The 12,632-nt window shown below is 53.2% G+C and overlaps 1 non-coding gene across 1 annotated transcript; it reads left to right on the top strand.

Annotated features, from left to right (window-relative positions):
- The first annotated feature begins 11,246 nt into the window (after positions 1 to 11,246).
- LOC130024125 (small nucleolar RNA U13) lies at positions 11,247 to 11,349 on the top strand. The gene has a single exon (XR_008792566.1). It is a non-coding gene; the product is annotated as a small nucleolar RNA U13 (small nucleolar RNA).
- Positions 11,350 to 12,632: the final 1,283 nt, after the last annotated feature.

The raw sequence follows: 12,632 nt of genomic DNA, 5'->3' as shown, positions 1-12,632 counted from the left end.
CGAGACAAAGACAAAGCTCCCATGGCACGGTCAGACCCGCCGGGCCCCCATCACTGAGAAGGCCCTGGCTGCAGGCTCAGACACGCCACTGCCCAGGTGCTGGCCCACACACAGGTCCGGCCACCCAGCGCGGGCAGCTCCAGGCAGTGTACTAAGCAGAGAGCAGGATGTGCCTTCGGGAAAGCCTCAGGCCTCAGCCACATCCAAGCATGTCCCAGGGCCCTAAAGGCAAGCACAGAACAATCAGAACAGTCTCTGCGAGGCAGGCTGGGCTTTGATAGGACAGGATCTCAGTGTTAAAAGCCTCCTGCTGGCAGGTCTCTTCAGGACAGATTGACTCCAGAGATCAAAGTGACAGGCAGATACCAGCCATCCTGGGGGCACTGGGGAGGCCTGAAAGAAAGGGAGGGAAGAGGGTCATGCTGAGGATCGAGGACAGAGGACAGCCTTGTCTGGGCATCCTGCGCTCTCACTGCAGAAACTCACCACCAACCCCCACTCTCCTCCACTCAGCCCCTCTTCAGAGCAAGTGGGAGAAGATGTCTTCACCTCACAAAGAAATACTCTTGAGAAGATGAAAATAGATGGTCCAGAAAGTAACCCTGAGTGTATTTTCTCTCAGTTCATCAGCCCCTGCAAACAGGCCTTCATTCATTTCTGCTGCTCCCCATGTCCCTCGGTGCTGCCTTAGGAGGTCTCTGGCATCTCAGCACTGAGCACATCTTCACCCCTCTGCACAGAGCCGGGATCAGGGCTGGGTCTGGCTGCTCCCTGCGGCCCACTGGCACATACCGTAAGGACCATCCACACCTACCTGTCCTGTCAGGGCCACGGCGCAGCCAGTCGCTCCTGAGCTCTCTTCTCTCCAGCTGGCCCCATAGATGCACCCCGTATGTGTCTCCAGTGGAAACCAAGATAGCTCGGCCTCCGGACACTTCACAATAGCCTCCTGGAGCCTCACAGGATGGGGAGGAGACCATCTGTGCTCCCATCCTCCCTGATGGCCCTCTGGCCCCAGCCCCCACCCCCGGAAGCATTGCCAAAGCATAGTGACATGCTGCCGAGAGGCCGTCAGCCGAGCCCTGACAGTGCCCACGTTTATCATCCCAGACCCCAGCTGACGCTGAGGCCAGAGGTCACTCAAGTCCCATTCACAATACATGTATGTGTGCACACATGCACATGAGCAAGAGTCTGCACCCACACAGGCACACACCTGCAAACATGCACACATGCACATGCATACATACACACACGAGCGTACACACATGTGCACACACACGCCACTGCCTCATCTGTGTTCATGGGAGTTCTTCTCCTTCTTTCCTCTGTTCCACAAAGCTCAGAAATCCCAATATCCATCCACTTCACATTTTTGAGAAAATATTTTCCTATTTCTTCAGTCCTTTCCTACCAATTCCAGAGTTGGGTTTGCCTCTCCCGCACAGCACCCCTCGGGCAGGAGGGCCGACGCCCCCTCCCCACTGTGGCTAGCCCCTCTGCAGCCCACAGCTTACCTCTATCGAGAGCACCTCGTGGAGCTCAGTCAGCGCTCAGTTCCCCTCAATGCTGCCCCCGCCCCCCGCACTCCCTCTGCTCAGTGGTGTTGTCACTCATTTCTATCGAGGCAGCCCTGGGTGATGCCCACTCTCTTCCAAACTTCCTTGACCTCGGACACTGGGTGAGGACTGAGTCTGGCTTTGCCACCCTCCGGCCCTGCTCTTGCTGAAGAGAGCTCAGGTTCCCGAGGTCCCAGTCTGCTGGTCAGTGCTGGGCTCAGGTCTTTTCTAGCCAAATCCGTCATGCTTGTGCTGCTCTACTTCCAGCTTCCGCACTCGTCTCCATGGCGATCTTCTTGGGAATAACTGGGGCCACATGCTGCTCTACCACAATCCCGAATCCTCAGCCTTCTCTGCTCATCTCCAGCACTTCCTGGGCTGGGGCCCTGACACACAGTGGCCCACAAGCTTCCTGTCTGGTCATGTCTGCCAGATGAGCATGTGAGTGAGGGCAGGAAGCCAGCAACCCCAGGCTCCAAAGAGACAGATCAACGTGCAAGGAAGGAACCCTCAGGCTTACTTTCTTAGACTGCTGCCAAGGACAGACAGGTAAAGCGGATGCCACCAGAATGCACTGCTGCATCCTGCAGTGGCCGAGGGACGCTTCCCAACACCCGGCCAGTGTGTGCTGATCAGCAACTCTGTTTTGCAGGAACACATGTGAAGGGGCTGCCTCCTGCAGTCTGTTCCCAGCATGGACGAGATGGGATGGATGCTCATGGTATTTCTGGACAACTCTCAGGGTGATCTAGGGACGAGCTGTGACTTCACATTTAAGGTAACGGAGAAAGGCAACCAGAGATTCCGGGAGTGGAAGCACCCCAGGAGCGTGATTTCATCACTCCTCACCTTCGTCGCTGGCTTCTGACCAGCTCCCGGCACCCTTCACAAGCCGTGGGCCCTGCCTCTCCTCTCAGGACCAGTGTGGAGCAGCCTCAGCTTACCACCACCCTCTGCCCAGTCCCAGACCGGCCTCGGCTCTGCCACCACTGCTCCGCCCCAGTCCAGCCCGATACCCTCAGCTGTGGGAGCGAGCAACTTCTCAGGACGCGTTCTGCACAGGCGCTCGCCACCTCCTCTGCTCTGCTCATGCCCCTCACCCCTCCTTCAGTGCTCCTCACCCAGGGCTGGAGGCAGAGGTGGGTCTAGGTGCCTCTCCTGGTGCTGCTGCCACTCCCTGTCCCAGTGGTCCCGATTGGTCCCTCTCAGCACCCCACCCCATCACAGGGAGTCCTGAGACTCAGCTCATTCCTTATGGCCAGCTGCCAGTTCAGCCTCATAATGATGATTGTCAGGGAGGTTTCCTGCAGGAGAGTGAAAGATGAAGTTCGATACATATGTATTAAGCGTTGATTGAGGACCAGTTCGTGGCTGATTGGTCTGAGCGCCCCGGGAAGTGACTGCAGAGCCAGCTCTGCCTTGAAGAGCTCACACATGCAAATGTCTCGGCGGTTCAGCCCTTCTAAGAATGCCCAAGCCAAGCCCAGGGATACCAGGGGTTGCAAGGGGCCTCCTGCCCAATGGCTGGGCAGTGGGCAGGGCTCGGTAGAATGGGTCAGGTTTAGCTGTGGGTTCCACAGGAGCTCGTGTCCTCAGCATCTCCCACAGCAGCTGCAATTGAAGCTCCGCTGCAGAAATACTGGCAGCGGCCCAGGCTGACCGGCTGGGGGCGGCTCAGTCAGGGCTGCCCCGTCCCTCCTGCAGCCCTGGACCCAGAAGAGTGCACGCCTAGGAACAGGAGACCCCCCACCCCACCCCACCCCAAGCAGTGCCCCTGCAGAATCCCCTTGGAGGGGGCCCTCATGCCAGGGCCCTCAGAAACCTGATCCTTAGGCTGAGCCCACAGCCAAGGGGCGGGGTGGGGGGGCAGCACCTTTACAAAGTGAGGAAGAACGGGGAGTCTCATGCCCCCCACCTCCCAGGGACACACTGAGGCCTGACATGTGACGGCAGGAGCAGCAGTATGGGGAGAGGGCAGAGGGCAGAGGGCAGAGGGCAGGAGCCACAGGGACCTCCAGTGGCCTTTCCCAGCCAAACTATTCACAGGGCCTCAGGAGGGAGCCCAGAGCAGACAGTCTCAGCCCTCACCCTCAGTGCGTGAAGACAGGCCGTCCATCTCCTGCCCTCAGCTGGCCATGCCCACTGCCCACCTGGCCCGTCACTACTGTCTTCAGTCCAGGATCTGGGGCTGGAGCAATCGTAAGGAGGCAGGCCTTTGCCTGGTGTGTGCTGGACTTGGGCTCGATCCCCAACACCCTATATGGTCCTGAAAGCACCACCAGGAGTGATCCTTGAGTATGAGCCAGGAGTAAGCCCTGAGCGCTGCTGGGTATGGCTCCCCGAAAAACAAAAAATGAAACAATCAAGGGTTCTTTGTTTGATTCAAACTCACACAAAAATGTAATAAAGGCATTCCCCAATTTCAATTTTAAAAAGACCATTAAAACGGCCCATTCAACTCGAAAATAATTAAACATATCAAAGTAAGCAATTCAACCAGTCAAGTAACAAAAATGCATATGAAAATTCTTCATTAAAATGCACCTGAGGGCCACCCCCCCCCCCCCCCCCCCCCGTCCAAGAAGCCCAAGCAGCCATGTGCCTGTGAGCCGGGGAACCCTGGTCCTTCTGTCCTGTGTGTCTTGGTGTTGTTCTGTTGAGTCTGGTGGTATCTCTCTCCAGGACAAAAAAAGAAAAAAATAAGTAAAGTAAAGGCCCTCCCATTGTTCGTCGATTTGCTTGAGCGGGCCCAGTAACGTCTCCATTGGAGACTTTGTTGTTACTGTGTTTGGCATATCGAATACGTCACGGGGAGCTTGCCAGGTTCTGCCGTGTCGGCGAGATACTCTCAGTAGCTTGCCGGGCTCTCTGAGAGGGGCAGAGGAATCGAACTCGGGTCGTTATAACATATAATGGAGATAATGGATGACATATCGCATCATTATTCATGGCAGCTCTCATTACAACAGCTAAGATTTGCAATCAGCCAAGATGTCCAACAAGAGATAAGTAGATCATGAAGATATGGTAGGTACGCACAATGGAATACGACACAGCTGTAAGGAATGATAAGATCGTGCAATTTGCTGCCACTTGGACAGAACGGGAAGACATCAATTCAGTGAAGTAATCCAGACGAAGAGGGATAATGCAGGATGATGTTACTTATGTGTGATGTTTAGAATAACTGCATGAGTTAATGCAATGGTTTAAAGGGGGCATGCCTAGATTACTCTTAACTTCAGAATATAAGGAATATAAGAGGGGAAAAAGGAATGGAGGAGAGGGGGAAGAGAGACAGATGAAAAGTAAGGAGGGCTAGGAGTCGAGGAGATTCTGGAGCATCGGTGGTATGGAGGAATGACAGGGCTAACTACCCAAACCATAGGGTCAACCACACTTTAATCATGATAAAGCTGCCAAACTTTAACAACAAAACTTCAGAAAGAGCCTGTCCAGAGGGCTAGCCGAGTACCTTGGCTGGGCTTCAGGGAGTGCCCGGGTGAGCAGACTGTGATGCCCACTCCAGGGCTCCCATGTGGAATGGTCATGGACTTCATGGACTCTGGAAGCACAGCTCACTGAGCACAGAGAGCAGAAAACCTGCCACTCGGTGAATCTTACAGAAAAGTCACGACTCCATCAGCACTGCCCCATAAATTATGGATATCATGTTCCCTGGATTCCCCTCCGATAAAGTGTCTGAACATTTTAGAGTTATATTAAAATGCATTTGGATTTCTCAGGAAAAAGTATTATTATTTACTTTTCCTAGTCTAATAATGTCTTCAATTTGTCAGTAGCTTGTAAGAACAGCTTAGAAGAGGCACTTAAGCATGTCAACAAGCAGGGCACATTTATACCCATTTAAAAGCGGTTCAAGATATTAGCTAGTGAAACAAAAGCAGCGGCAGGATTAAAGAATTAATTAAACTTTACAAATAGAGCTACAAGTAGACGTGGAATTGCTGTAAGCATGAAAAATAGTATCTTCAGGACTCACGTGACCCAAGGAACAAAAGAGAGCATTAACTCCTTAAGGTAAAGTAAGAACAACGCTCCCCATGGATGGATGAAAATGAAGAGCATGGAGGCCAGGCAGTGTGGCAGGTGCAGGGACAGACTCACGACAGGCACCTCTACCGCTTGCTCCCAGGAGCGGAACGAGATTGAGGTGAGACAGCAGAAGCTTTTCTTCTAGGAAAGCACCTGCCCAGGTATGGGGACGCAATGGGACCCTCAGCCCTAACCCTCGGGGCAGGGGAGGGGAATGGGCCCTTTTCTGAACTGCATTGGGCTCAGCTGGGCCCCACCTACTGGCACGTTTCCCAGCCATCCCTGTGCTGGGGAGGCGCTTCCAGGAGAAGCGTTGGTGAGCCAGCAGCTTTCTGGGCCTCTGGGGAGGGGGTTGATTGCTTTTCTTTATATATCTGTTAACTGGGATGTAATAAAAACACTCTCCCGTCCCCGTCCCCAGGGGCCAGTGTGAGAAGAGCTGACTGCTGCTGGAGTTTAATTTGGGTCAGCGAGAGGGAGTGAGCACAAGGCACTCCCTGCTGTGTCAGGAGGCCAGGAGGGAGGACCCCACCGCACCCCCTACTCCCACTAGCACCGCCCACCTAAGGGACCTCTTTTTACTCAGTGCTCACCAATGATTGGGTGCTGCTTCCACAGTCCAGTCAGGAGGAATCAATCGTCTGTCAGTGCTCCAGCCCCATGCATGAACATTCTGATGGGGGCAATTCTCTGCTCCCTCTGCCTGGCCTTCCTGGCCAGTACATTGAGGCCCTGGGCACACACTCGTTGACCTGTCCTCCCTGCAGGCCCCACAGCCATAGAGGTCCAGTTCTTACACAGATTGCTCTGTGCAACTGTTTTGAAATCTTCGATGTACAACAGGAAATGCTTTGGTTTTCTCGAGACTCTGAGAAGGGTTTTTTGTATTTTTTTAAGTGAGCATAGCATAACAAGTAGGGCGTTCACCTTGCACGCGGCTCACCCGGGTTCAATTCCTCCACCCCTCTTGGAGAGCCGCAAGCTACCGAGAGGATTCCACCCGCATGGCAAAGCCTGGCAAGCTACCCGTGACGTATTCAATATGCCAAAAAAAAACAGTAACAAGTCTCACAATGGAGACATTACTGGTGCCCACTCGAGAAAATCGTTCAACAATGGGATGACAGTGACAGTGACAGTTTTTTTTAAGTGAATCACCTGATACAGTTAGAAAGCTATCATGATCTGGTTTGATCAAGATGTTCCTCACAACCGGTCGGGATGGAAGATGAGTGCTGAAAGTAGATAGTGGACCAAACATGATAACCTCTCAGTATCTGCATTGCAAACCGTAATGCCTAAAAGTAGAGAGACAGTATGGGAAATATTGTCTGCTGTGGAGGCAGGGGGAGGGTGGATGGGGGTGTATACTGGGGAGATTGGTGGTGGGGAATGTGCACTGGTGGAGGGATGGGTGTTTGATCACGGTGTGATTGTAACCCAAACATGAAGACTTTTAACTATCTCATGGTGATTCAATAAAATTAAAAAAAGAGAGAGATGTTCCTGACTTCCTTCCCTCCACTAGCATACATCTGCCACCACCAATACCCCCTGTATCCCTCCTGCCACCCCCATAACCTGCCTCTAGAGTAGGCAGCCCTCTCCCTCTCCCTCTCCCTCCCTCTTCCCCTCTCTCTCCCTTTCTCCCTCTTCCTCCCTTTCTCTCTCCACCTTCTCTCTCACTATCCCTCTCCCTCTCTCTTTCTCCCTCTCCCTCTTTCTCCCTCTCCCTCCCTCTCTCCCTCTTTCTTTCCCTCTCTCCATCCCTCTCTCTCCTTCTCTCCCTCCCTCTCCCTCTCCTTCTCTCCCTCTGTCTATCTCCCTCTCCTTCTCTTTCTCTTTCCCTCTCCCTTCCTCTTCCTCTCTCTCTCCCTCTCTCCCTCTTTCTTTCCCTCTCTCTATCCCTCTCCCTCTCCTTCTCTCCCTCCCTCTCCCTCTCTCTCACTCCCTCCCCCCCCCACTTTTGGGCATTATGGTTTGCTATATAGATACTGAGAGGCCATCATGGAGGAAGGACTTTTATGTGTTAATTTCCCTCTGTTCTTCACTCAACTCCCCAGACAATGAAGCCACTCAACACCCCCACCCCAAGTCACTGTCCTATTCAGAACCAAAGCTCTGGACCAGGAGCTTGGCAGGACTGGGTCATGTGCTTGAAGAGCAAGAAAACCACCCAGAATGCAATATGGGCCCAGGGTGACACCCGTGTTTCTCAGCTGATGTGACTGGCACCTCTTTAGCGCCAGGCCAGGGTTTCGCTAAGGAACGGGCTCTTCTGCAAGGGCCTCCCTCCCGCCCTCTGGACTGTCCTGACCATACTGAGCTCCCCCCGCATCTGGGAGGAAAGGTGGGACTGGAGTTCTGATCACAGTGGGTGTTCAGAGTAGGACCCGAGCTGGAGGGCCAGACACAGCCCTCCAGGAGCCCAGCCCAAGGCAGGCAAGCAGCAAGGGAGCCGAGGGAAGTGAAGGTCAGGAGCAAGGCCAGGCCACAGAGAGCTACAGGCAAGGGCGCAGCCAGGCCACTCTCTGTCTGTCACCTGAGTGGGAGATGATGAGCATCCACAAGACTGGGCAGCCACCCTGGGGTGCCCCCTTGAGCAGCAGAGGCGGGGCCAGCGGAGGCGGGGCCACTGTCCTCCTCGTTTCCATGTGTCATCCAGGGAAGCAGGGAACCAGGGGACGTGTGTCCAGTGCCTGGAGTGGAGATGACAGACATGAGGCAGTAGCTGGGCCGGGCTCGGGAGTGGGGGAAGACCTGGGATGAGCAGCTGCCGCCTGCCCTGACTGTGGGAGGGGAACTGGTGTGCCAGTGCTGAGCAGAACCAGTGACAAGAGCCGCGCCCTGTGGGAAGTAGCTTGGGGAGCGAGCTTTGGAGGATTCATTGAAATTACATGCATAACCATAGCTCTGTATTGGTCTACTAACGGAGTACCTGGTTTACACCCCAAATATGCTTCTGCTCATCTTCGATGTCCTCTGACAGTCAGAGGAGAGCCTTCCAGGGTGGGTATTCTAGAACAATAGCAGAGTTGCAACAGGGCCATTTCTGGAATTTCTTCCCAGTTTTCTGGATATAAGATTACTCTGAGACTCTAAACATGAAAGGTTCAATGTCAGACACAAACACACACACACACACACACACACACACACACACACACACACACACACCCTCATTTCCCCTGGCTGTGGCTTCATCATTCGTAATTCTTGGTGACATAAAGGACAGAGTCTCTCCATATATTAAAGTACCACCAGGCATCGGGCAGACTATTAGCACCTCACTGGGATTCATTGCTGTACCAAGTAAGTAAATAAATGTTTAATAAGAGACCCTTTTACATGGAAAAATAATAGATTGCACTGAACTCTAAAGATCAACTTGAATTAGTTAGGCAAAAGCCACAGTGATTAGTCACAAGAGAAATGAATTATCAAAAAGTCCCTTTGGTTGCATAATAAACTCGTAGTGTTTGGAGATTAATTTCCTCTTAACTAGGAATGTGCTCACTGCTCTGAGAGCTCATCTCAAACTAAGCCGTTTTTGTGATGCTTCTGATTCAGGGACCCTGTGCTTCTGGCAATGCTGAATGTCAAGGTGACCTGAGAGCTAGGTGGGCTGGCGCAGGCGCAGACAGAAGCATATGCCCCTGTGACGGGCCCTGCCACCAGCGTGGGCGCAAGGACACCAGCCCACACTGAACCTGCTTTCAGGAAGATCCTGTGTGCAGGCTGTCTGGGAGCTTTATAGACTCCTCTGTAGATGCAGAAGCACAAGCCTGGCCAGTCAGAGAAGGTGTTGAGTCATGAGATTGGGGGTGGGCTCTAGGAGACATAGACTCATGAAGCACCAAGAAGCACTTCCAGGCCCCCAGCCCCCAATTCCTGGTGAGCTCCTAGTTACCTGAGTCCCACTCACCCCTGAGTTCCCGGGTTACCTCAGGTTACCTCAGTTTACCTCAGTCCTCAATCGCTGCTGAGTCCCTAGTTACCTGAGTCCTCCTCAGCCAAGTTCCCGGGTTACCTCAGGTTACCTCAGTTTACCTCAGTCCCCAGTCCCTGCTGAGTCCCTAGTTACCTGAGTTCCCACTCAGTCCCTACTTCCCACTTAACCTAGGCCTCCCCCAGCTGCCAGCAGGAGAAAAGCTTCTGAACAGAAAATGGGGCTAGTCCTCACTCAGGTGCACGCTCTTCAAATGAGACTTCAAAGCAGTACAGTGCTGATGGATAAAAAGTTTGCCAAGCCGCGATAACTTGAATTTCCATCCTGCGGTCAGTGATTTGGGCTCTGCTGCTTCCTGAGAAAGGACCGGTCTGTGCGCCTTCCCTGGACATGCTGAGCAGGCCTGGAACCCAACTCTCAACTGCCCTGACTCTGTTTCAGTTGCACACACACTCAATATTCCAAAATGTTGTTTCTTGTAACCCTGCAGTCCAGAAAATCCCGATGTCACAAGCAGACCTCAGAACTAGGACTGACTGGCCCTCAGGGCTAGGTCTGACTGGACCTCAGGACTAGGTCTGACTAAACTCCTAAAACTGGTCTGTACAGTCATGCTAATCACCTCCCACACTAACCATCTACTGCCTGTACTCTCTGTGGGAAGTCACCTGCTTCCATCTGGCCCCTCTAGAGAGGGACCACTCCTTGATTTTCCTTGCATGGTCATTCCACCACAGAACCAGTCCCTGCCACCAAAAGGTCCCAGAGTTCCCTGGACATGAGCACCAGATCTGTGGATCAGATGCCAAGGCCTCTGCCCATGAAGGGAAGCTCGGCCTGTCCTCTTCACCCCTTCTGTCCCACAGTTTCCCAGCTGCCCCTTCGAAGGGCAGTTCTTTCTCAGGGAAGAGGCCAGATTCAGGCATGGGACCTGAGCATGTAGAACATAAACCACTGGACAACTGGGCCCCACACTCACAAGCAAGCAGCTCTCCACTGGCTCTCCATCAGGCATCCCTCCTCTCAGCAGATGCCTCCTGCCCTTCCAAGTCACGTCCAGTTTTCCAGGCCCTCCAGACAGGTCTTTTTCACTCTCACAGGACAGCAGCTCTTTCATGATGTGCTGACAACACAACAGCCCTGGCCTTCGGGAGAGGAGGAAGTCACGACCCAGAGCTACCCTGCCTTGGTGGCCTTCGTCAGTTAGCCTGATGCAGAGCTGTACTCTGAGGGGATGATTCCTCTGGGCGTGTGCCATAAGGTGCCTCGGAGCACCAGTTGGCTGTGAAATCATGAGTTAACTTGGGTCCACCCCCAGGAGTGGGACTGTTCAAACTTGTGCCGAAGGCCCCAGAGGGCAACCCTGGAATTCTATCCCTCTCAGGGGCTGTGGAAAACATCTGCGCATCTCAACATCCAGGGAAATGAGTTGGTTCCTGTGCTGTAGCTGCTGTGAAGCCAAACACTGGTTGGAGGACTTGGCAACACTCCCTCATTGGGGCTGAACCAGGATCTTGAAGGTAAACCAGGGGCATTTCTGCCAGAGCCCAGGGCTGCCCCTGCACCCCAATGGCCCCCACTGCCCTCCCAGAGCCCAGAAATGCCCCTCCGTAATAATGGCCACACTGCTCTCCTGGGCTCTCCAGGAAAACAAATCTGCAGTTTCACCCCCTCCTTCCCGGGTCCTTTCCAGTCTGCAAGCATGATGACTGGGTGTCCACGCATTTGTGTGGCCTGTGCCTCCCTTATATCTTGTTATAGCACCACCGTATTACCCATCCGATGGGAACTAAAGACACAGAGAATCCCTCCCTTCCCAGCCTGTCTGAAGTCTCTTGAAGTCCTCTTTGTTTTATCTTGTTCATGCTGTTTTTTGCCCTGATCTGCCTGGCTGATTTCTCTGGCCCCGGTTCGTTCCTCTCATCGGTGCAGAGGGCGTGAGCTCCCCTATCTCTAGCAGGGAAGCGTGCCACTGTGTGTGCAGACCTCGTGCCCAGCCACTCCTCAGGAGCAGCACTGCAGCATCCTGGGACCCTTGGCTGGTGCACGGATGCCGGGCTGACCTTGGGAGGTGCCGATGGCTTGGAAGGCTCCAGCTCTTCAAGGCTGCGGCAGATGCCAGGAATAAAATAAGTAGGTCACGCAATCTTGGATCCAGCTTTGAGGAACGTCCATGCTGCTTCCCGTCTGGGCAGCCCCATTCAGCCAGGCTTCTTCCCCTTCTGCGGCTCCACAGAACCAAGTCTTTTGAGCTATTAAACTGGCACTTCTGCTTATTTGGCATTTTAATTTCTCTTTGCAATGATTTGTAGTTACAGTGTCTGAAACAACATATATCTTGTTAGACGTATTTGGTCTTAAAATATGAATCCCTGTTGGCTATTAGAAGTGCCCAGGACCCATCAGGTCACCGCACACCAAGGTTGTCTCAGCCTCAGGCTGCGCTCATATCACAGACCCTCTTAGGTTCCCCAGGACGGCAGGACGCACAGCACACCATATCCTCTGTTTCTAAAGAGAGGAAGAAGTAGCTCCCCTGGCCGGGGCCTGGTCAGTGGCTGGACCCCAAGAGAAGAACTGAGGGTGCAGCCCAAGTGGCAGGAGCCCAGTTAGCATCATCCCAGCTTCCGGGATGAGGGCTTCCTCCACGCAGACTCATCCCGTCTTCTCACACCTGCTGGTGGGAGCAACAAGTACATCAAAGCTGCCCTCTCAGCAGTACCGAGACTGGTGTTTGACCAACAACTGGTTAATAGAGCCGGGCTGACTTAACACAAAATAAACTCTCTCCTCTCTCCCCTCTCCCTCTCTTCCTCTCTTTCCCTTCCTCTCTCCCTCCCTCCCCCACCCCCTCTCTTTCTCTGTGTAAAACATGCACTCTCTCTCTCTCTCTCTCTCTCTCACACACACACACACACATGAAATTCAGAAATGTGACAGTAAAGAATAACGCATCAAATTCAAGTTAGTCTTACCTAGGGAATTCAATGATGATTCAAGACAAAAATTGTATTCATGAAATTTCCATTAACAAACCAGAAATAACCACATTGACATATCAACAGACA

Source organism: Sorex fumeus, unplaced genomic scaffold (assembly GCF_029834395.1).
Source record: "Sorex fumeus unplaced genomic scaffold, SorFum_2.1 ptg000026l, whole genome shotgun sequence".
In the NCBI taxonomy this organism is placed as follows: domain Eukaryota; kingdom Metazoa; phylum Chordata; class Mammalia; order Eulipotyphla; family Soricidae; genus Sorex; species Sorex fumeus.
This window is presented reverse-complemented; position numbering and strand designations above follow the sequence as displayed.